Below are 24569 nucleotides of genomic sequence, written 5' to 3'. Positions count from 1 at the left end.
CTAGTCCAAATTGTGTAATTTTAGTTCAAATTTGTGTAACTTCAGTCCAAATTGGTCTAACTTTAGTCCAAAAGCGTAACTTTAGTCATTGAGGGGTAACCATAATAAAGATAAGTGTAACTTTAATAATAGAGATAAATGTAACTTTAATGAAAACAAGTGTAATTTTAAAGGAAAAAAGAGTTATTTTAAAGGAAAAAAGTGTAATTTAAAACGGAAAAAAAGTAGTATTTTAACGGAAAAAAGTGTAATTTTAACGGAAAAAGTGTAATTTTAACAGGAAAAAAACTGTGATTTTAACCGAAAAAAGTGTAATTTTAACGAAAAAATGTGTAATTTTAACGGTAAAAAGTGATATCAACAAGAAAAAAAGTAAAAAATAAGATTTAAAAAATCAAATCTAAAAAATGGTAAAACAAATCAAAGATCTAGTGAAAAAAAAGTAAAAAATGAGATTTCATAATTAATAGATTTAGTACTAAAATCAAACTATAATTTGTAAGAATGCCAATAACCGGGAAAAAAAAGGACCAAAACATCAAAATTGAAAAAAAAAACGGAAATGGAAAAAAAAAACGGGTCAATGAAAATTGATCTATTTTAGTAGATCTAAGATTAAAATAAAAAAAACTCACAAATTTGAAACAATATTATATAGCAAGACGATATATGAGAAAAAAAAAAGCAACAAAAAAATAAAAACAACACCCAAGCATCAAGTTAAAAAGAAAAAAAAATGATGTCGTGGCGGCGGCGGTGGTGGTGGCGGGGTTGGCGATTGTGGTGGTGTCCGGTGGGTGGTGGTAGGTGGATGGTGAATGAGGTGAATGATTAGTAATGAGAACTAATGGAGTTAATGAGAAAATTAGAGGAAGAGAGCAAAATTAGAAGATTAACCATCTTTTTTGTGTTTCATCCTAACCCTTCATTTTCAAGATCCAAAAGGCTCACAATAAAACATATGGACTCACATGTAAGAGGAGGACTTACATGATCCTAATACTATATATATATATATATATATATATATATATATAGAGATTGAATCATGTGAGGCACCCTTCTTAGGGTGAGGTATTTGACACCTTCTAAACCATTGGATTAAACAACTACAAGTGCCTCAGATGTTGACACGTGTCCCTTTATATAACCCAACAAACTGTTGATTTCCCCTTATTCATTTACTCGATCGCGTTTACTCCGTTCAATTTCCCTCTCTTGATTGATTTCCGCCGCCATTTCTCACCGAGCTTAGTCCACCATGACCACTTTGAGCTTTTCGATCTCCATTATCATCCGAAAGTTAGGTAATTTCGATCCACTAATGTTCAGATGTAAGCATTCTTTGTCCGGCGTTGTATTTTCTTACACTTGTCTAATGCGATCATGATGCGATCATGATTACGTATTAGATTGATATTAGGTATTTTATGGGAGATATCAATAATGATAAATTGGATCATAGGACAGGCGGATACATTGAACCTCTTATATTTGATGCAGTGGTATGCCCGAATGTAAACTTGGCCTGAATGATAGACTTCTTTTGGAGGCTCAAGGTCAAACGACGAGAGGCAAGGCCATTGATATGGAGGATATCAAATTTCATCAGTATGTCTCATTGTTTCATTTGATAATGGTTTGCTGATTTTTCCGGAATCGTGTCATTGAAGATGCTCATAAAACAAATTTGACATATTAGTCATACTGACCTTTTCGATCTGCTTTTTTCGATGTTATAAGTTATAACAGTTGAATCTTCCCTTCAGGTGCGTGCGTTTGGTCCGTTTTGAGAATGACAGGACAATATCTTTTATTCCTCCAGATGGGTCTTTTGATTTGATGACATACGGACTTACATCTCGGTTTCACTTCTTACCTTTATGCACCCGACTTCCGAGTTTTGTCATGTTGCAAGATGTTTTCATTCCATGAAAGTATTGATTTATTAGATCTATGTTCTGTTTGCACATCAGGTGAAACCACTTATTTGGGTCGAAGCTCAAGTCGAAAGGTATTCAAGAAGTCGAGTCGAGATAATGATCAAGGCAAGGAGCCGATTTAAGGAAAGAAGGTCTTGCATACGGGAGAAATTGATTTTAGAATACTCGATTGTTATTTATTTACCGATTACCACGACGAGTTTCTTATGAATTATAGAGTTTACGAATTAGTGTTTGTGTACAAGAAAAACCTTATTAATGCATTATGTGCATGCATTTGTCACGACTATGCCACCAATGTCGAGATCGATTTGCTGTCCCACCTTTGATGCTACTAATCCTAAGATCCGAACCGATGGGGTGCAACTTATACTCCCGAGAATGATTCAATTCTATGGAAAATCAAATCTTTCCCGGGGAATAAGGTATGTGTTTTGGACTCTTGTTGTTGTGTAAGTTCGACCCCGTTACACGATCATAGAAGGGAACATTCGAGGAACTGGATTATGTCCTAAATTCACAAAATAAAGACCGGTTTCATAAAGTTAGGTCTTAGATTCACAAAATCAAGTCCAACATTCACAAGATTAGCCCCAAGTCACAAAATCAAGTCCAAGATTCACGGTATTATGTCCGGGGTTCACAAATTTAGGTCCAGGATTCACAAGATTAGCTCCAAGATTCACAATATTAGCTCCAAGATTCACAAAATAAGGTTCAAACATAAACCTAATTTTGTGAAACCTCGACTTGATTTTGTGAAGCTTGGAGTATATTATGTGAACCCTAAACCACAGTTCCCCTTATTTAATCTTTGTTATGTACTCGTATATCTTAAAGGCTATTAGCTCAAATGGGAGAGCAATGTGCAAATCTTGCACAAAGGTATGAGTTCGAATCTCATATAGCCTAGTTAATTTAAGAATTTAGTGTATTAAACTTAAATACAATAACATTGAGGATGAGTTAACCAAATCCGTACTTAGATGTGCAAAATTGAGGATGAGTAGAAGAAGCTCAAACTTAGATGCGCACATACGGCGTGCATAAGCCAAAACGTCGTCAGAGCCACTAAAGGAGCAAAGGATTACAATTTTGAGTCCTTTGTAAAGTCAATGTTAGAAATTATCTAAATTGGGTGCAATTGGACATGATGAGAAAATGCCAAAACCCAAAAGTCCACTAGAGAAATACCAATTAGGCTTTGAAGTAACTTGATGTGATCAATAACCAACATGGGAATCGAACCCACACCTTGTGCATTGCACAACGCTCTGCCATTTGAGCTAATTGGTTTTAAAATAATTAAATCATTCCACTAGTTTTCATCATGTGAGTTGTTCCCTTATCTCTACTCCCCCTGCCATTAGAGGAACGACTGAATAAATTGATTCTCGAGGTGTGCTCTAGTCCTTAACACTTATGATGACCAAGTTTCACAAGACAAGCTCTAAGATTCACTAAACAAGGTCTGGGATTCACAAAACAAAGTCTGAGATTCACCTAATAAAGAAAAGAGCAAAATAGGTTATTTTAACCACTTATGATGATCAAGTTTCACAAAACAAGCCTTAAGATTCACTGAATAAGGTATGAGATTCACAAAATAAGGTCTGAGATTCACCAAATAAGGAAAAGAGCAAAAAACGTGATTTTAACCACTTATGATGACCAAGTTTCACAAAATAAGCTCTAAGATTCACTGAACAAGGTCTGAGATTCACAAAACAAAGTCTGAGATTCACCTAATAAAGAAAAGAGCAAAATAGGTTATTTTAACCACTTATGATGATCAAGTTTCACAAAATAAGCCTTAAGATTCACTTAATAAGGTATGAGATTCACAAAATAAGGTATGGGATTCACCAAATAAGGAAAAGAGCAAAAAACGTGATTTTAACCACTTATGATGACCAAGTTTCACAAAACAACCTCTAAGATTCACTGAACAAGGTCTGAGATTCACAAAACAAAGTCTGAGATTCACCTAATAAAGAAAAGAGCAAAATAGGTGATTTTAACCACTTATGTTGATCAAGTTTCACAAAACAAGCCTTAAGATTCACTGAATAAGGTATGAGATTCACAAAATAAGAACTGAGATTCACAAAATAAGGCAAAGAACAAAATAAACAAAAAGAACTACGCCAACCAAGAACAACTCCCTTGTATTGAACTTCATGATTGGGATAAAACCCAATGACATAAATGTGTTTTGAAATCGAGTAAGAAGCTTAAATCCTCGATGTACTTGATAGTTGATACTTATATCTCATCAAATTAGCAAACAAAAACAAGCTACCCAGACAAGCTTAACACTAAAATCTTCTCATTAACATATCCACAACTGCTAAATGATCCTCAGTAATCATCACAGTCCATCTTAAATAGCAACAAAATGATTCTCAAAAATTCAATTATTCACAAAAGAAGCTCTGTGATTCACAAAATAGACTTGAGATTCAAACATCAAAACAAAGACACAAGTTCGATTATCATCAAAATTTCACAAATTAAAATGAAATAGAAAACAATAATTAGAGCTTCAATAAAAGAAAATACTTGTTTCACAAACACTATTATCATCAACCATTGTTTTATCTACAATCTCCATGGCAATTTGATTTTGCAAAAATCGTCAAAAATTATGTAATAAGTAGTACAAAATCGCTAGGTAAAGGAAATCGCATAATCTGCATCAATTTGAACATTATATTTACAAAATTGCTCAATTTTGATGAAATTGAACAAATCTTAAATTATCGCACAATATCATCATAAGCGCAATTGTCGATCAATTTGCTCAAATACCATTTCCTTGTTGTAGCTTGTTGATCAAAACACGATATTGTTGTATTTGTGTTGATCGGCAAATCGTTGCAATTGGAATTTCTGAACAATGTTGCTATTGATTAGGTTATGGGGAGATTTGGGAAAGATGGCTGCAAGTATAAGAAGAAGCGTAGCTTGATGATGAAGAAACTTTGAGTACCGTGTTTTTTAATATTTGGGATATAATAAAATCAGTGGGCTAAATTTTGAGCCCAAATTTGAAGCGCGCAACATTCACGGTCCCAACATGAATGAATTTGATGAGGCCAGTAGCGCCATAGTAATGAGTCTTTAGGATCCGGATATATATATATATATATATATATATATATATATATATATATATATATATATATATATATATATAGGGGCGGGTTCGAAGTCTGAGCGGTTACGGTGCGAACCATACGAACTCACTTAAAAACACCTGAATCGCACAAAACCAAACTCAAGCCTTGACTTCCTTCTTTCTCATTCTTATACGCGACTTCCCTCTCCCTCTCCCTCTCCCTCATCCAGTACCCCCCCCCCACCACCACCACCACCACCACGTCGGAGGTGGTGTTATCCGCCGCCGACGACTGGTAGATCCTTCATCAGCACTACAAGCGTATTACGCAAGTTCTCTCAACTTTTTTCCCCAATTCCCCCAAACCCTAATTTGCTAATTTTTTCCCCAATTGCTGATATGCTTATGTTATTTTCACTTGATAAGTCCATTATGCTAATCATAAATACATGGATGAATACTACCGGATACATGGATGAATACTACCAGATACACATATCGATGTGTGTATCTAGAGTATTAATTTGTGAATCTGGGACAGTAATATGTGTATCTGCTCCTATATAGGTAATTTCTCTTTTATAGTGAATCTGTCAAGTATCTGCAACTTTTATTTTGTGAAGTAAAGTAGACCAATAAAATTTGCATTATGGCTCATTGAAAAACAGGCTATCAAGCTCCTTACCATGCCTTAGAGGGAACTTTGAGACACTAAGATAATGTTAGCATTGTTGCTGTAAGTTCAGTTTGATTTTGTTTGTTACAATTCATTTCGTTCAGTTAGGAACTTCAATTTGATTCTGTTTTGTTCTAATTCATTTTGTTCATGCAATTTGAGTTTGATTTGATTCAATTTTGCATAGATTCAATTTATTCGATCTGATTCGATTCGTGTCAGTTCAGTTTTTCGATTAAATAAGAAAATTTGAATATTCTTCTCCATGTGTTGTAACGGATTTTTTTGTATTTGTATATATCTGTCTATAGGGAAAGACGGGTCAAATATATAATTCCATTACCGTACAAGATCTCTCAACACTATACATTTAAGGAAAACCTTTCATTATTTGCCACAAGTTGCCATGTCTGTGGCCTGGCTGGAGGTGATTTATTTGCTATTTCTCCTTCATTGGATCTACAGGGTGTCATATGATCTAGATAAGTATTTATGGGAGAAAGAATTTACACTTGTTGGCAAAGCGTATAAAAGAGAGGACTTGGAGGCAAGTATGGACATCAACACTTACCCTTTTACTTATTCTTTCTTATCTATGGCAGAAACATTTGTCAAGTTCCCAGCTTGGTGCCTTTACTTCTAGCTTTGTGATTGTAAATTTGCAGCTTAGAAATAGAAGAGGTCAGACCTTGAGGTGCAGTCACTATGTGCCATCTATATACCCAACAGATTCCACCTTTCCATGCGTTATATACTGTCATGGCAACAGGTCAGTAAAGCAACTTGTTATTTGCATTCCATGGTTCAAAAATTACATGATCTGGGAGTGATACTATTTCCTGCTGCAATCAGTATCTTGTGTATAATATGTGTCTACCTGTAAAGCTTGTTTTGCTATGCCATTTATACAATAGCCAATATTCACCAATTTGTTCATAAATGGAAAATGTGTAGTCATATTTTTAACTCGACGATTACTAGGCCAAGAGCTTCAAAGTTCAGGCCACCACATCAACATCTATATTTGTGTATGCGACTCATTTTGTTTAGGAACTATGTATTATTGGTAAGAGTTCAGGTATAGCATCATGTTTATAGACTCTTTCATGCTGTCTGTTTGGTCTTTTAGCTATGACCATCATGTTTTCAAACATTTAAATTGCTGCGACTATAGTACCGTGTTTATGAACCTATTTCTCGTTTGGATTGGTCATGAATCCTGTATTCCTTTTGATTTATTTATTTGTTACTTTTGGTTTATTGTATAAATGGGGTCAGATCAAATATCCAATAATAAAATAAAAAGTTTAATAATTTAATTGGTATTTACAACATTACTTAACTGTCATTTTGCTGCTTTTGCTTTTACTTTATAAATGTGGGTCATATCCTTCATTTCTCTTTAGATAAGCCTCTCTTGTTCTTGTTTTTTTGGTATGAACTAGATCTTTCTGCTTCATAAATGATTATTTTGGTAGTAAAGGGAGTATTAAGAAAAGGAGTGTATCTAGCTTGTTAGATATGTGTATCTAGCAAGCTAAAAGAGTGTATCTAGCATGTCATAGATGTGTATCTAACAATAAAAAGGAGTGTATCTAGCGTGCCAGATATGTGTATCTAGTAAGGTAAAGGAGTGTATCTAGGATACGATGGATGTGTATCTAGCTTACCATAGATGTGTATCTGCCAAGGTAAAAAAGTGTATCTACGTTGCTAGAGATGTGTATCTAGAAAGGTAGAGGAGTATATCTAGCTTTCAAGGTAAAGGTCGGACATTACCTTTAGATAGACATATTACTACCCTCGGATACGTTACCTTTAGATGTCTATATTACTACACTCGGACACACATTGTATTACTACCAAGATATACTCAATTACTCATCACTCATGTAACATACATAATGGGACACTCTTGTCGCAAACTAGGAGATTTTATGTTTGTTCATCCAAATAAATCCCAGTACAATGCAGTCAGTTTATGTGGAGTAGTTCATTATTGTTTAAAAGCTTGAAATTTTCATGTCGTCTGCCACTAGTTTTGCTTTTATTTCAGTTAAATGATATCATGTTGTAAATATGTTTCCTCCATTCTTAATCTAGTGAGTGTATATGCATACTATACATACACATGTAGTTGTATACATCGTAACTCACAAGTGCTTTATAGGTGATCAAATAAATCGAGGAGATTTCAGAGATGGGAGGCTGTATTTATCCACATTAAGACACCTGGAGGACTCGACTGACAAGGAGAGGATAGAAGGATATGAACAAGGCTCGTAATACCGCCGCTTCGCTCAATATTCTTTGAATGAGCATGTGACGCTAGCTGGTGTATTCTTTTGCTGGTATAGCGTGGAAACAATGCAACACTTGCTTATAACGCTGCTTGTAATGTTTTAACGCATAAAGAGTTGGCGTAGCGTCTTCCCTTATTCTTCATGTCATATGTTGTTAAGGAAGAGATTTGGGAAGGCAGACTGCTATGCACCGCTTAGGCTCCAAGTACTTCTTGACTGAGCGAGCGAAAGGATGTAGCGAGTGGGATGTTGCATAACTCCTTGACTGAGCACGTGGAATGATTAGGCTCAGGCGTATTCCTTTGATGACATACGCGTGTGGTACGCTTACTGGATTTAGCCGATTACTGAAGCTTGCCCTTGACTTGCCTTACTGAAGTTTGTTTCGCACAAGATTCAGCTACAGTGACGTTTGATCGGAGATACTCCCAAAAACTTTATGGGGACGAGTCTCTATACAGTCATATTGCCGCTCTTGCCTTGCGAGAATGATAGATTGAGAAGTTATTTACTCGACATATGTTTCCTCAGTGAACATACAAGCATGTTTTGTGAGCATATGAAGGCGAGGTTTGTGTGTAACAACTTAAACGCATGTATTTAGCTAGATAAAAGTATGTATCTAGTAACTTAAATGAGTGTATCTAGCAAGCTATAAGTATGTATCTAACAACTTGTATCTAGCAAGATAAGTATATGTATCTAGCAACTTCAGGAAATGTATTTAGCTAACTAAAGATATGTATCTAGTAACTTAAGAAGTGTATCTAGGTAGCTAAAGGTTTGTTTAGCTCATTTAATTAAAGTTGTCTACACACTTAGTTAATTAAAATTTATAAAACATACATTTTAAAGTTTTAATTCCTTTGCCAAACTATTCTTCTTCTTAATTTATTCAAAAGCCGGTTGATTTTTATGATTGAAGAGAAACACAAATTCTCCCACATTGCAATGTAAGACAATTGGACCACTCAATCTCACATTGTCCTCCAAGATCGTTTGCATAATAGATGCTATGATAAGATATTTACACATAATCTAAACTCCTAGTTATCCTAAATATCCTTGCTTAGCTTCTTAGGATATTTAGGAGTGTTGCCGCACTTATTAGTTTCAAATGACGATTCTTGTTAACAACCCCAAATCACTTGATTCAATCCGAGATAGATCGAACATCAAAATTAGAAAGAGATGTCGAAAATACGGCACCTAATTAAGCTGTCATCCCTCATCTTAGATGGATTATGTATTTCTTAAGGCCAACACCATCAATGCCACACCTCGACCACCTATAAATTACCCAGATACACAATATAATACTGGCAGATACACATATTAATATTGCCGGATGCGCATAATATACATGTATCTAGTATTATTCATACATGTATCCGGTGACAGTACTACATGTATCCACCCATAAACTATGAACCACCACCACTAACATCAACCACCCCACCACTGCCCACCACTCTACCACCATAGCCACCACTAGCCAACCCATGAACTACCACTCATCACAACTACCACGAATACCACCACCACATCAACGTCCTCCCTAAGCCCATCACTTTTCCCACCTCCAATTATCATCACCATTCTCTGCTCCGATGACGACGAATTTGAGGAGAGAAAAATGGCGACTACGTGAATGAAGAAAGGTTAGAAGAATTGAGTTTTAAATCGTAGATCTGGAAAATGAAGAAGAATTTCAAAAGGAATAACCGCATTAACGACATTCTTGGATAGAGCATGGTGGTTGAAGAGTCAAGTAGGAGGGAGAACGTCGGTGGCAGCCAGAGAGACGTGCGAACGAGGGTGAGTGTTTGCCGGCATAAGGGCTGGCCGACAAAGGTGTTCTGACGTTATCAGTGGACAAGAGGTAAAGAAAGGTTGTCGGCGACAGAGTTGCGTCGGATAAGTCGTCGTCGGAGTTGTGTCAGGGTGGTCGGCGTCGGAAGGTGGTATTTGGGGGAGGTGGAGGGAAGTTATATGGTGGGTGGTATGAAAGAGAATAGGTGTCGGGGATTTTGTGTTACTGTTAGCTTGTGAGGTAATGAGTGTTTAATATTGGTCGTTGATTACTTTGATCCAATGGTCTATTTTTAGTTCGTACGGTTCGCACCGTAATTTAGTTCGCACAGGATCCGATATATATATATATATATATATATATATATATATATATATATATATATATATATATATATATATATATATATATATATATATATATATATATATATATATATATATAGGCAAGATCCGATGAGTCCACCTATATTTTTGAGTCCCATGAGTCCACCTATATTTTTGAGTCCCATGAGTCCACTTATGTATGACACGTTCTACACAAGAATAGCACTTGTCAATTTTTGAACCAAACAATAACAAGGATTACAAATTTTGCCAAATTTTCTCGTAATCAAAGTGCTCTCTTGGTGCAACTTTGTTTGAGCATGTATGTCTTTGATCGAAAAGAGGTTATGATCTTGACCAGGAAGAATGGCGGCTCTCGCCCGTTTTATCTCTCGGTCGGCCGACAAGAGCACCCCATTCTTCAAAGTGTTGAAGGGGAATAAAGACTTTAGCTGGGGGGAGGAGGAGCGAGCACGGCTGCAAGCGGTTGAAAGCTCATCTTCGAGACTCTCCCAACTCGTCCGGGGCCGATCTTTGGGGAGACGCTATACCTATACATAGCGATTACCTCGGCCACGGTCGGTGCGGTGATCATCGAGGAAGAAGACAAACAAAGCAACACCCAATCTACTTTGTCGCCCATATTCTTTGTTGCCGCCGAGAGAAATTACCCGCTAATCGAAAAAGCGGCCTTCGCATTGTCGTCGTTGCCACGAGGAAGTTAAAACCCTACTTCGACGCGCACCCTGTGACGGTCCTAACCGATCAGCCGTTAGAGAAAGCTTTGGAAAAATTCGAGCAATCCGGCAGGCTCATCAAGTGGGCGGTGGAACTCTACGGCTTCGGCATTCGACAAACCAAGACCTTCGATAAAGGGGCAAGCACTTGCGATTTCTGGCCGAATGCACGTATCAAGAAGAGCCAAACCCGGGCGTATGGGAGGTCTACACCGACGGCTCCTCCACGACGAACAGCTCGGGAGCCGGCATCCTCATCATCAGCCCAAACGGGGACGAGTTCGAGTACGCCCTGAAATTCACCTTCTCGGCCTCGAACAACGAATCCGAATACGAGGCGGTGATAACCAGGGGTCGAGCTAGCTAGCTAGGCGTGGGCAGAGCACATTGTGTTGAAGACGGACTCACTTTGTTGGTTACTAACCAAATCGAGAGGGGAGTTTGAGGCTCGGGACGACGGAATGGTAAGGTACCTAGAAAGGGTAAAGGCCGACATAGCGAAATTGAAGTCTTCCAATCAATGCGTTCCCGGATCCGAGAACAACCGGGCCGACGCTCTCTCCAAACTTGCCAACTCAACCATCAAGAACGTCCCACCGAACCGTCTTTGGTAGATATCCGAATGCGAAAAGCATCACCGAGACCGACGGCATGGTGGGCAACGTAGAGGCCGAGACAACATGGATGACTCCGATAATGAAATACAAACTTACAGGTGAATTACCGGAGGGTCGCAATCCCTCGGCCAAAATGAAACGAATCGCCGCCAGGTACTTAGTGTTCGAAGGAGAAGCGTACGGAAGGTCCGTAATAAGACCACTTTTGAAGTGTGTCGGTCCAGCCGACGCAGAGCTAATCTTGTGAGAGATTCACGAAGGCATCTGTGGACACCACATGGGGGCAAGAACGCTAGCCCACAAAGCTCTACGAGCCGGCTACTTCTGGCCCACCATGCTTCAAGATTCCAGAACAAAGACCAAGAAGTGCACGAATCGTCGGATGCATGCCCCGTGTACACGCTCCCTCCGGGGACCGCAACCGGTGCTCAGCCCTCTTCCCTTCGCACAGTGGGGGATGGACATGCTAGGACCATTCCCAACAGCCTCCGGAGGAAGGAAGTTCTTGATCGTCGCTGTTGATTACTTCACCAAATGGGTTGAAGCTGTAGCAGTACCGGCGAAGACCACAGCGGCCGTCAGAAAGGTAATCTGGGAAAATGTTATAACTCGTTTCGGATTACCCCAAGTTATAGTATTTGACCACGGCGAGAGTTAGGTGACACGATAATGAATTGGTTAGAAGAGCTTGGTATCAAGTTTGCATACTCCTCCGTCTGCCACCACGGAGCAACGGACGGCGGAGGCGGCCAACAAAACGATCCTCACGGTTTGAAGAAGACAGTCGAAGACCTTAAGGGAAGATGGGCGATGAACTACCGGCGTCCTATGGTCCCTTCGAACCACGGAGAAAGAAGCAACGGGGTACACCCCTTTCCACCTAGTCTACGTTTCCGAAGCAGTCCTACCGATTGAAGCAACGGTGCCAACATTGAACGGCTACCTTGACCCGATTGAAAACGAGGATGGCCTGAAAGCTTCCTTAGACCTGGTCGAAGAAAGCCGAGATACAGCACGCCTCAACTTGGCAGTATATCAAAGCCGGATGAAAAGAGCCTACAACAGAAGAGTCCACAAGAGGGATTTAAAAGTGGGAGACCTAGTCCTAAGGAAGTCGGCTGCCACCAACAAAGGAAATATTCATGGTAAACTGACGGCCAACTGGGAGGGTCCCTACAAGGTGATTGAAGAGATGAGACCGGGCACATCCGGGGTGACGGACATGGGAGGTGTGCCTTTGATGAGCCATTGGAACACCGACAACTTGAGGAAATACTTTGTGTAGCGGCGGAGGTGTCCAAACCCATTGTGGACACCCCAACGCATGATCATAGCAAACGAATGAATCACCCAACTTTTCCGTCGAAGTGTTTGTCACTCGAAGAGAAGAATCGCTACCGAGCCATTTACCCCGATTACCTCGGCCTCAGCCGAGAGCGACGGGGACACAATGACCGGTACACTAGAAGAATCGCTATCGAGCCATAACCCCGATTACCTCGGCCCTAGCCGAGAGCGACGGGGACACAATGGCCGATAAGCGCTATCGAGCCGTAACCCCGATTACCTCGGCCAAAGCCGAGAGCGACGGGGACACAACGACCGATATGCTAGAAGAAACGTATACTCAGTGCAGTTGAGACGCAAGTCTGGCGGTCAATATGCCTACAGTTACGAATGCTATCGAGCCATTAACCCCGATTACCTCGGCCTCAGCCGAGAGCGACGGGACACAATGACCGGTACACTAGAAGAATCGCTATCGAGCCATAACCCCGATTACCTCGGCCCTAGCCGAGAGCGACGGGGACACAATGACCGATAAGCGCTATCGAGCCGTAACCCCGATTACCTCGGCCAAAGCCGAGAGCGACGGGGACACAACGACCGATATGCTAGAAGAAACGTATACTCAGTGCAGTTGAGACGCAAGTCTGGCGGTCAATATGCCTACAGTTACGAATGCTATCGAGCCATTAACCCCGATTACCTCGGCCCTAGCCGAGAGCGACGGGGACACAATGACCGATAAGCGCTATCGAGCCGTAACCCGATTACCTCGCCAAAGCCGAGAGCGACGGGACACAACGACCGATATGCTAGAAGAAACGTATACTCAGTGCGGTTGAGACGCGAGTCTGGCGGTCAATATGCCTACGATTCGAATGCTATCGAGCCATAACCCCGATTACCTCGGCCCTAGCCGAGAGCGACGGGACACAATGACCGTACGCTAGAGTAAATACTAAAGACGTTAACACGGTTGTGATGCGCGTACTAAGCGCCTCGGCCATGCCGACGGTAAAAACAAAGGCACTCAATTAAAAAACGCAAAGAGACAAATGAAGGATGATGATCAAGGTCCCGGCCAAAGCCAAGGACCAAAAGATAAAATTGTTAAAAATGATTGCAAGGAGAGAGTACGGACGACGGCCGTCCCCATGAGGATAGCCTAAACTCTACCTACCAAAGCTTTACAAAAAGCAAGGAAACAAAGGAAAACAAAAGGTTACAGACTTAGGATTTGAAGCGCCAAAAGATGGCAGGGAGAGAAGGCTCAATAGTTGGCCCCCGAACAGCTAAAGCTATCCGAGACGCCGGGTGAGTCTGGTGACGACCGCCCGTCTCCCTATGCCTGCTTCTTTGTCCTCCATCGCAGCAGCAGCCTTCTCCGGTGGGCCGGCTCGGAAGAGGGCTCTACATTTTCAAGTACTTTCTCAGCCTCCGTCTTCCCCGCCGCCGCTTCGTCGCGACCTCGGCCATCTCGTCCAAAAGCTTCTCAAATTCATCCCACGGAAAGAGCCCTCGGGGACAAGCTTCCTTATTACCTCCCTGGTCGCCTCCTCGGCCTGGTCCCGGAATTGGGCGCACATTTTTGGGAGAAGTTCATCTTGGAGCATGGCAATGTCCTTCTCCTTTTGAGCAATGACGACTGCGCGTCCCTAAGCGCCTCCGCCCGGTCGTGGAACCGATTCTTCCACTTTTCCCCCTCGGCAACCGCAGCTTTATGAGCGTCCTTGTACCTATCCCGCTCCTCCATCATCTTGGCGATAGCGCCATCGCTTCCTCAACTTTGGCCCTCTCGGCCCCGGCGAGCTTCTCAACCTCCTCCGCGCGCTTCTTGGCGAGAAAAGAAATCAGTTTAAACTTCGCGGCCTCCCCTTTGCGGCGAGAGAGGTCAAGTCTAAGCTTCGCCATCGGCGGCGCAGCTTGGCCCATGGTTTTCTCCTGCTCCGCGATATAGGAGCCGGCTTGTTGGGTCCACTTCGTGACCTCTTATACATTTTCGGACCCTCCGCCACAAGCTCGGAGGCGAGAGATGTTACGAGCGGAGGAGTCAACAATGACGTTTCCGTCACCCGCCGTCTCGATAGCCCTCTCAGGCTGCTTCCCAGATTGCCGTTCAATAAGAACGGCGGCCGCCGAGGAAGGATCTGCAAAAAATTTGCACAAAGCATCCATGTCACCGTGCATTGACACATCAGAAAGCCGGTCGTGCGGGATGTCCAACGAACCGACTAAATCCGAACCACAAGTTAGATCCGTACCAGTTTGGGCCCTTTTTGTTCGAGGGCCGGATGGATCGGTTTTCTCCCCAGCAACAACGGAAGAAGACGGTGGCTCTTTCCTCTTCTCCCCAACAACGGTAGAAGCAAGCGGCGGCTCCTTAGCAATGGTCACCGACCCCCCGGTAATATCAACGACCTCCACAGGTTCCCTCTGAACCACTGGGGTCGAAGAGGGAGCGGGCACAGACGCCGCCGTCGCCCGGACGCACTGACCCTCTTCGTTCTCTTTGGCACGCCTCGAGAACCCTTGCCTGGGCCGCCACCGGATCCACCCCTTTTAACTGCTTATCCATGAGCTCGTTGGGAGACGGTCTGCGATCGCGCAATTCAGCCGTAGGATGCCGCACAACTACCTTCCCGTCCTTATCAAGGCCTAACCGCTTCAAGGTACTCTCGGACAGATCCTGGCCAAACCGGTCTGCAAAAAGAAAACCAAACAAGAATTACACGACGGGGAATAGAACATAGCTCTAAAAAACAGGAGCATAACGAGGCAAAAATAGGCCTCACACCGACCCCACTCACCCTGGGCCGAGGGCGGTATGAGGCCGACGTGACCGAGCGAGCTCATCTTGAAGAATAATCGAGTCGGGGCAGCCATCCTTCTCAAAGATCGACAGCATTTGCATCGCCCGCTCCTCATCCTCAGTAAGAGGAACCTTCGAAGCGTCCATTTTCACCTTACCCCGGGAGGTACACTCCTCATACTCTTCCCGGTTCTCACACCGCAAGTAAACGGGGCTCGGAAAGACCGGGGCAATGGGTAATCCTCAAGCACTTGGACATAAACCCACCGCCGTTGCGGTCTTTGCGGGAAGTAAGCTTGTTCACGGAGGCATAGCCTGGCTCCGTCAGTCTGTTGTACCACCCCACCTTACAAAGCAATTGACGGTCGAAGGCTGTGAAGTCGGCGGAATAAGTTGGTGTCGGGATCTCCCCTAAAGAGACAAAGCCACACAAAGCCAACTATCGTCCTCATGGCGGCGGATGTAGTTGGGCCACCGCGACATTCATAGCTACGATAATGGCAACGACGTATCTATTCGAGGAAACCGCAGCCCATACTCCGGATGCCACGATGTACACGCCGGTGTGACCCGGTGGAGGGCAACAGACCGCCTGACCCTCTTTAGGAATAACGATCTTATACCCCTCACCGAACGAGAAATGGCCTCCGAAAAATGTCTCGCCGGAACAACTGCCGAACTTATGGAACCAACCATGTTCAAGACCGTCGTACAGGGCTCGCCATGATCCGGGACAGACAGCCTCCCACCATCGGAAGGGGTCCCCTCATCCTCATCAGCATCCTCACCCTCGTCCTCCCGTCCCTCCAAAATTGGTGGATCGACTACGGGAGAAGGAGACCTAGGGCCCCCAAACCTTATCGGAATGGCGTCTAGTATCTCCTCCCCATCAAGACGCAACGGGGAATCCTCCGGCGCTGAAGTACTAGTCCGGCGCCGATGCTTGGACATAATAGCAACAATTATTTAACAAAATAAAAAGAAGAAGTTTGTTTGTTTACCTTGAAGAAAAACACTCGCCGGAATAACAACTCTGAATGTTAGAAGACAGAAGCCCTTGAAAGTTTAGAGAAGAAAAATTTTGGAGAATGAAATTGGTGACCAATTTCACGGAGCAACTGCCCTATTTATAGGGAAAAGCCCATGAAGCAAGACCAATCAGAGAATGCCCATGAAGCGTCAACCAATCAGCATGCGAGACACGTGTCGGACATGCAACCACGGATGTCAATCGTTGCAACGATTGTGTCAATCAATGCAACAGTGACCAAACGTCTTCAACACGCCTATTCAAATCTCTCCGCCTATTCCCCTTCCTCAACAAATTCCCATGCACCTTTTCTCCGCCGGCCACATGATCAACCAAGCTAGACACCGCCGGCCGGGGCAATCATAAATAAGCAGTCTCAAACCGGTCTCGGCCGGCGTCCCTTTCTTTTCCACATCGGATGCCCAATACACATCCATGTGGAGGGGGGATGTGGTACGGCCTAAGAAAGACTAGGCAGAAGCGAGAAGAAGCCGCCGCGGAAGAAGCCGTGCGGGAAATTTTTCACAAATCACTTGCGCAGAATATACGCTCAGACGTACATCGAAGCCCATACCACGGCATAGACTACGCTGGGGGCAAATTGATGGGGCATATTCTGCACCGCTGACCAAGTCAACACATTAGACAAGGTCAAAGATATCCACAAAGAAGTCAACGACTTAGACAACCTAGCCGATGCAGCCCATCGTCCTGTCACTGGGTCCGGCATGTCAACCGCCGGCCGGGACACATACCCGCGTACTCATATCCAGGACCCCTCGGCGGCGGGTCATCAGAGTCCGCCGGCCAGCCATAGGTCCCTCGGCCGAGGGGTAGATCAGTCTTTCCACCTGCTAGCCACTTGGCCACTTGGCCACTACGTGACAAAAGGTGAAGTCTATAAATACTCCTCAACCCTCATTGAGGAAAGATCATCCAATCCAGAAATATACAACTTGACCTAAATACACTATTCATCTGGTATAATCTTCCTTATCTCTCTACAACATATTCCTAGCCAATTAGCATACAACTTATACATCTAAGTTTACTGACTTGGGCGTCGGAGTGGGTACGCTTGGCTCATCTGCCAAGCCCTCAGTTCGTTCATTGTTGCAGGAGAGGCCGAGAGGAACGATTAAGGCCAAGGGAGAATTCAACTCAAGACATCATTCAACAAGCCACGGGTGGTAACTATACTTGCTCTGGAATTACACCCGGAACACTATCTAAATTAGAGTGTGGAACTTTTAGTTAAGAATGAATCTCTGTGTCACAACGATGATTTAGAGAATGGATAAAATTTACCCTCCAATCCATTGTATGCTAGACATTTGCTTTTGGCAGAGACGTAAGAAAAACCGAAAATGTAGGGTCTTGAGTGCAAAGTGTGGCCCTCAAGTTAGGTGGGGTAAAATAAAATGGAATTGTGTATACTTCGTCATTTGTCGCTTGTCAGTCCTACAACTCTTATATTCTTACTTTTAGCTGTGAATTTTATTTTTCTAGTCTGCACTGGCTTATTACAGCCAAAATAGAAATCGCTGACAGTGAAAATGTAGTCGACCACAGGAGTACATTGCTATTAAAAGTGTTAGGAACGTTGCTTAGCTGTTATTGTATGACGAATGAAGATGGTGAAAGGCAGAGTTAGGTTCAATGGTGTGATATTGTATAGTATAACCCGTGATATTGTTTAGTACAACCAGTGGTATTGTTTATTGTAAGGTGTGATATTGTTTTATATAACTTGTGATACTCTTTTACGGGACTCAAGACTCACATACAATATCACAGGTTATACTAAACAATATCACAATTTAGACTTAAAAAAAAATATATTTTTTTTTTCATAAAAAAAAATCGTGATATTTTTGTATAGAGCGTGTGATACATAAGTGGACTCACGGGACTCAAAAAGATAGGGTGGACTCATGTGATCCTAATTCTATATATATATATATATATATATAGGGTCGGGATCCGGTGAGAACCACTAGTATGATGAGAACCATGAGAACCTCTAAAACATATAAGGACCACTGGATCAGATAAAATTCGAATGATTTAGATTTGTCTGCAACATACAAAACTTAGGACGCTCTCCATCATTACAAACCACACACCTCTCTCTCTTCTCCCTCTCTTACTCCTTATTCGATCACCACATTTCTCCAGCTTATCCGTCGCCGACCACCGTGTTTCTCCTTCTTAATTGTCATCAACCACTGTCATACTCCTCCTTCACCACCATTGACAAAGGTAAGTTTTATGTTTAAATTTATTCAATTTTGTAATTAGAACATATTATTTCCGTGTTATAACAATAGCACAATGATTTTGAGTAAAATTTCTGTGATTGATTCGATTTTAACCTAATAGATGCATCGTTGAATGAATTTGACTAGAATAGCAATTAATTAGGGTTCATAAACTGTACAATCTAGAATTACTTTGACTGAAATATATATCAGTAAGTTAGTTTGATTGGAATAACAATATATTAGGCTTTTTTGTTTCATTGTTTGTAATTATTTGTCCTCTTTTTATCATAATTTTGGCCGCTTGAGATTAATGGTTCAGTTGTGTTCATATGCTTTCTCTTGGGAAATATTTTTTTGCTTTCGTCATTCTTTTTTTTCAATTGATAGTTTATTTAAGCCAAGGACCAACACCAATAACAATTTGGAATCATGCTTTATTTTGATGCAAAAACGTTATTCATCATGCATAGATATACTGGGTTTGTTTCGTGTTGCTGGATGAAAAAGCGATGCGCATTGAGAGGCGTTTGTTTGCAAAAGGAATCTAGTAGTATTAGACTTCCAGTAAGAGGCTATGTAAATTATTGTCTCTTTGTTTTCTTGCTGAACTGTTGGTATGTTTGGAATTTATGTGCACTTGATGTTGTTATATCAGTTACTAAGAATGGTAAGCATTATGTTAAGTAGTTAATAACTTAATACACATATTACTCCTGCTTTATTATTACTGGTATTTACTCAAACTCAAATATTGGACTACTCCTATTATTAGCTCATTTACCCAACATAGTTAATAGCTCAATTCATTCTCAGAGAAAATCAACGACACTCTAATAAGTAAATCCATGAAGTATTGTGTGCAGATCACATATTCCAAATTATAGCCAATTGTATTGACTATACCCCCTGGCGGAGTCAAGAGGCTACCAGGTATGATCGCTTCATGGCAAATGAAATGTATAAACGTTATAGTAAGTTTGTTTAATTTTTCATAAATATGTAGCACACCTGACTTTAAGGAATGCACAACCTTAAATTTCCTTTGTTAATGTTATTAATGCTAATTTTTTTGTGTATGTATCGGTTATATTCGTGTATCTACTGAATATTTATATGCACCTAGGTTTATTTCTACGTGCATAATACTCGCTTAGTGTGAAGAGAATAGATCATATAAGTCGAATACCTAAGTATATTTCTACGTGCATAAGGCTATGGCTATATAAAATTTAGAAACTTAAGTGACCTACTAGCTTGCAAAGTGTGAAACTGTGGACATATCGTACATGTCAAGCCGAGTTTTATCCGTAATTATGTCCAAGTATATATAGAAAGGTTCATGTCACACAGTGGCGTATTTGTGATTGAAAGTGGTTGAATTGTTATCATTTTTTTCAGGGGTATATGAGGCCTATTCTATTTAGTAACTTTTGTTATTGTGAATTGTGCATCATTAGGAATTCACTCAAGTGTTGCACTCTGTTGCTTGAAGGCATAGAAAAGGGAATTACATTCGATATTGTCGTCCTTAGAAGAGGAGAGATCACAATACCATGAATTTGTAGACTAGAAAAGGAAGGAAATGAAGCCACTACAAGATGCTTTGGATGACATGCTTGGCTCAGGGCAGGAGAAAGGAGTTGTCATATGAATTGTGAGCTATATTCAAATATTTTTGAAATGGTATGTGCATTAATATATTTTGGAGGTGTTGAGTAAGGTTGGATGTACTCTAATGCAGATACGAAGTTTGGAGTATCATATACAACATGAAAGTGTGCATTTGAATGAGAAGAAATAAATCTTAAGAGAAATAAAAGAATATGAAGCAACAAGGCCTTTAGTGATAGCTAATCTTTGCTATAAGAGCAAAGTTTCGGAGTCGATGGGAAAAGGAAACCATTCGGGATCGGGTTAAGGTATATGACGTGATCAACTATACTGTTGTACAATTTTTAGCGTAAAGATAAGCAAAGTGCACAAAATATCTGTTTTAATCGTCCTGAAACTTGATATGCTACAACATATACCTTGAAAGCGCATCATTAAGGTTGCGTACAGGTTGGTCATTTCGATTTCAGTCGAGTGATTTTGGGTTCTTGTATGTTTCGAGTGAATTATTATTGGGTAATTTCGAGGTGTGTGATTTGTAAGGAAGGAAAAGTCTGGGTTGAGTTGTCACAATTTAGGTTCATATCATATATGGGTTAATCGGTTCGAGTCATTTTGCCAGTCTACTAGATCATGCATCCACAATAACTAATTATAGTGCAATATTTGCTTCCAGCTACCATTTACATTATTTTTTTTTGCTGCATCTTTTTAGGTAGTAAAATTGAAGAGCATCCAGAGGCTCATATGGCGGATTTATCAGTTTATATTATCTTTGATCTACTCATTACCGTTTCTAAATTAAGAATACTTACATTTTACTTATTTCGAAAGCCAATTAGCTCAAATGGTAGAGCATTGTGCAATGCACAAGATGTGGGTTCAATTCTCACATTGGCTATTTGGCTAGGAAATACCAGTGTTTTTGTGTTTATTTTACGTTGAGATCGCTAAAGACCAGAATGTATGGTCATAATTTATATGCATAAGCTAGTCTTTAAATTTCTGATCACTACAAAGCTACTACATTTCCTCCTTGACGTTCTTACTGTACATGCAAGTCTATATGGCTTGTTTAGTCTTAGCTGTATTGGATCACTTGCATCTCGACAAGTTGCAATCAAGAGATTTGTTATTAGTAGGCTATATGGGATTCGAACCCATATCTTTATGCAAAATTTGCACTTTGCTCTACCATTGAGCTAATAGCCTTTAAAATACACACTAAACAAAGATGAAATGAAGGGGTATACAAAACAAAATTGCTCCATAGAGATAGATCAGAACATATTAAAGAATTTAAAGGAGTCAAACACCAACACCCGATATATATATCCAAAACACAAATCTCAACATTAAACACCTAAAATTGATAGAGATATCAATTAAAAGCCATAAGTTAACAACAATTGTCTCATATTTTAGGAAGGTCTTGAAACAAATAGCACAACAATCATGGTTTATTTTTAGAGAAAAAGTACACAAATTATCAGCCCTCAAAGAAGAACAATAATATGCAACGAACCAATCAATCAACAACAAAATGGAGTATAAAACCAAAGTAGAGAAATAATATTCAACAAATAATGGTAAATCTGGTAAATATAACAACAAACTAATCGATGCAACTGGAGAACTTTTTCATGCACATACATGGTCTAATCATGCACATAAAAATAATAAGTATACACATGCAAACAAAGTTTAAGAAAAATACTTTTAAGAGGATAGTCTTCGACACATACTTACGTACCAAACTTTCATGCACCTACAACACCATTATATGTTAGACTTATTGGAACTAAACGTCCTCCAAAAAAAAAGACAGCCTAAAGAGGACAAACTAAAATTAGAAATAACCGATGTAACCAAAGACCTTTTTAATGCACATACAACTTCTTATCATGCACGTATAGACAAAAAAAACAGAAAGACAAAACTAAACTAAAACTAGAAAGAGGAAGGGGAATACGTTATAACGGGGGGGAGAGTATCCTAAATTTAGGACGGGAAAGCATTTAGGGTTGGATTAGATGGCACCGCCCCCTTTCCCTTATTATCGAAACAGGTTTAAATTAAAACTCGGGGAAATAGTGTCCTTAAGTAGGACCATTTTCTTTTTCCCTATTAGGAAAAGTCATTCAAACGACCTCAAGACCAAAAGACACGAGTGGGGGCGAGTGAACCCTTTCGAGGGGAATGAGATCAAACATGGGGGACGGTATCCTAAAATTTAGAACGGGAAAGGGTTTTACATATTTCATGCATGTACAAGGTTGTTTAATGCACATATATTGCGTTTTCATGCATCCACAAGGTTACCTCATGCCTTGATAAGGTATTCCACCGGACCTCTTGCCATTCTTTGAGAACGGGAAAGGGTTTAAATTTGGGGAAATAGTATGTCCATAAGTAGGTCGAAAAAGAATTTAGGGTAGGATTAGCCAACCCCATATTACCCTAAACTATTTTTCGGAAAAGTCATTCAAACGGCCTTAAGATCAAAAGACACCCTAGAGGGGCAGAGTGAACCTTTTCCGAGGGGAATGAGATCAAACAAGGGGGATGGGTATCCTACAATTTAGGATAGGAAAGGGTTTAGTGTTGAATTAGGCGGCTCTGTGACCGCCTAATCAAACCTTAAACCCTTTCCTTATGATTGGGAACAGGTTTAAATTAGGGTGAATATTGTCCCTACGTAAGTTTGGCCAGAAAAGGGTTTAGGGTAGGTTTAGCTAACCTAATGACCTACCATAAACTCTTTTCTCGGGAAGTTATTTGAAAGACGATTGGACAAAATGACACCCTTAACCTTCCGAGGGGTTGGGTGAAATTAGAATTAACTGATGTACCTAAAGAGCTTTTTAATGCACATACAACTTCTTATCATGCACCTAAAGACAGAAAGACTCCATAATGAGGGCAAAGTGTACCCTTTTTAGGAGATGGGTTTAAAGTAAGGGAATGGTATCCTTAAGTAAACTTTTTCCCCTATGATGCTACTAGGCCTACAATCTCAACATATGTAGTGTCGAGTACTCGACAAGTTAATTTTATATCAAGATATTCTAAATAAAGCAACTAAACCTACAATTGTATAAAACTAATAAAAGGCTAGAATGATATGAAAGATATGATAAGACTATAATGTCATATTGTTTTTTGTAAAAAAAAATTAAATAGGGGAAAGGATAGCACAAAGAGGTACACGCAATTTACCGCATATATTACCATTTTTTATTTAGTCCATTTTATATCACATTACGAACATTTCGCAAGGCCATCAATTAGAAAACCTATCAAATTTTCCAACTTGGTGTTGATGTACTTTCTAGATCATCAGAACAATAAGGCCAAGTACTACTTTGACAAATTACCAACAAACATTACTGTTGAAAGAGAGATTTTCTACTTGTTAAGTGCTAGCTTTGACAGCTACTTATAGTTTTCGGAACCGTCATATACTAGTAGCATTTCACAGACAAAATAAATCAAGTTTGAATAGCAAACAACATTTTTCTACAGTGAGAATACAGCTGGATATTTTCCTCGCTAAAGTTAACAACTTGTGACATGAATCAGTTGGCAAAAACCATTCTTCTAAACATCCAACAATCAAGCAACACACATTTCAATTTCAACGATACTTTAGTAACTGAGACACAGTCAATGACATTCAACATATTCCAATAACAACATCTATTAAACAATCAATCAATCTAAATTTGAAAATATAAAGAATAATATCTGCAAAAGGCAATAATACCTTCTAACAACAATACAACCAAGAAACTTATAATCATTCATCTATCATTATAATCTTGGTAATCATTCATCTTCGTTGTCGCAAATACATTAACATTATATATCATCACCACAGAACATGAGATTATAATGATAGATAAATTATTAACAAATTAAATTGAATAGATTAATAAGGAACTAAACGAAAAAAATAGAAGAAATCAGGAACACAACTCTAATCAACTAAGTCGAATCATAAAAAATTATTAAGATTGAAGAACAAGAAAA

General features: G+C 40.3%; 1 long non-coding RNA gene across 1 annotated transcript; it reads left to right on the top strand.

Annotated features, from left to right (window-relative positions):
- The first annotated feature begins 5278 nt into the window (after window positions 1–5278).
- On the top strand, window positions 5279–8909 carry LOC141626843 (uncharacterized). The gene is made up of 4 exons (XR_012536430.1): window positions 5279–5631; window positions 5733–5800; window positions 6052–6509; window positions 7911–8909. It is a non-coding gene; the product is annotated as an uncharacterized LOC141626843 (long non-coding RNA).
- Window positions 8910–24569: the final 15660 nt, after the last annotated feature.

Source organism: Silene latifolia, chromosome Y (assembly GCF_048544455.1).
Source record: "Silene latifolia isolate original U9 population chromosome Y, ASM4854445v1, whole genome shotgun sequence".
Lineage (NCBI taxonomy): Eukaryota > Viridiplantae > Streptophyta > Magnoliopsida > Caryophyllales > Caryophyllaceae > Silene > Silene latifolia.
The sequence above is the reverse complement of the archived record's forward strand: the minus strand, read 5'-3'. Positions and strand labels throughout refer to the sequence as shown.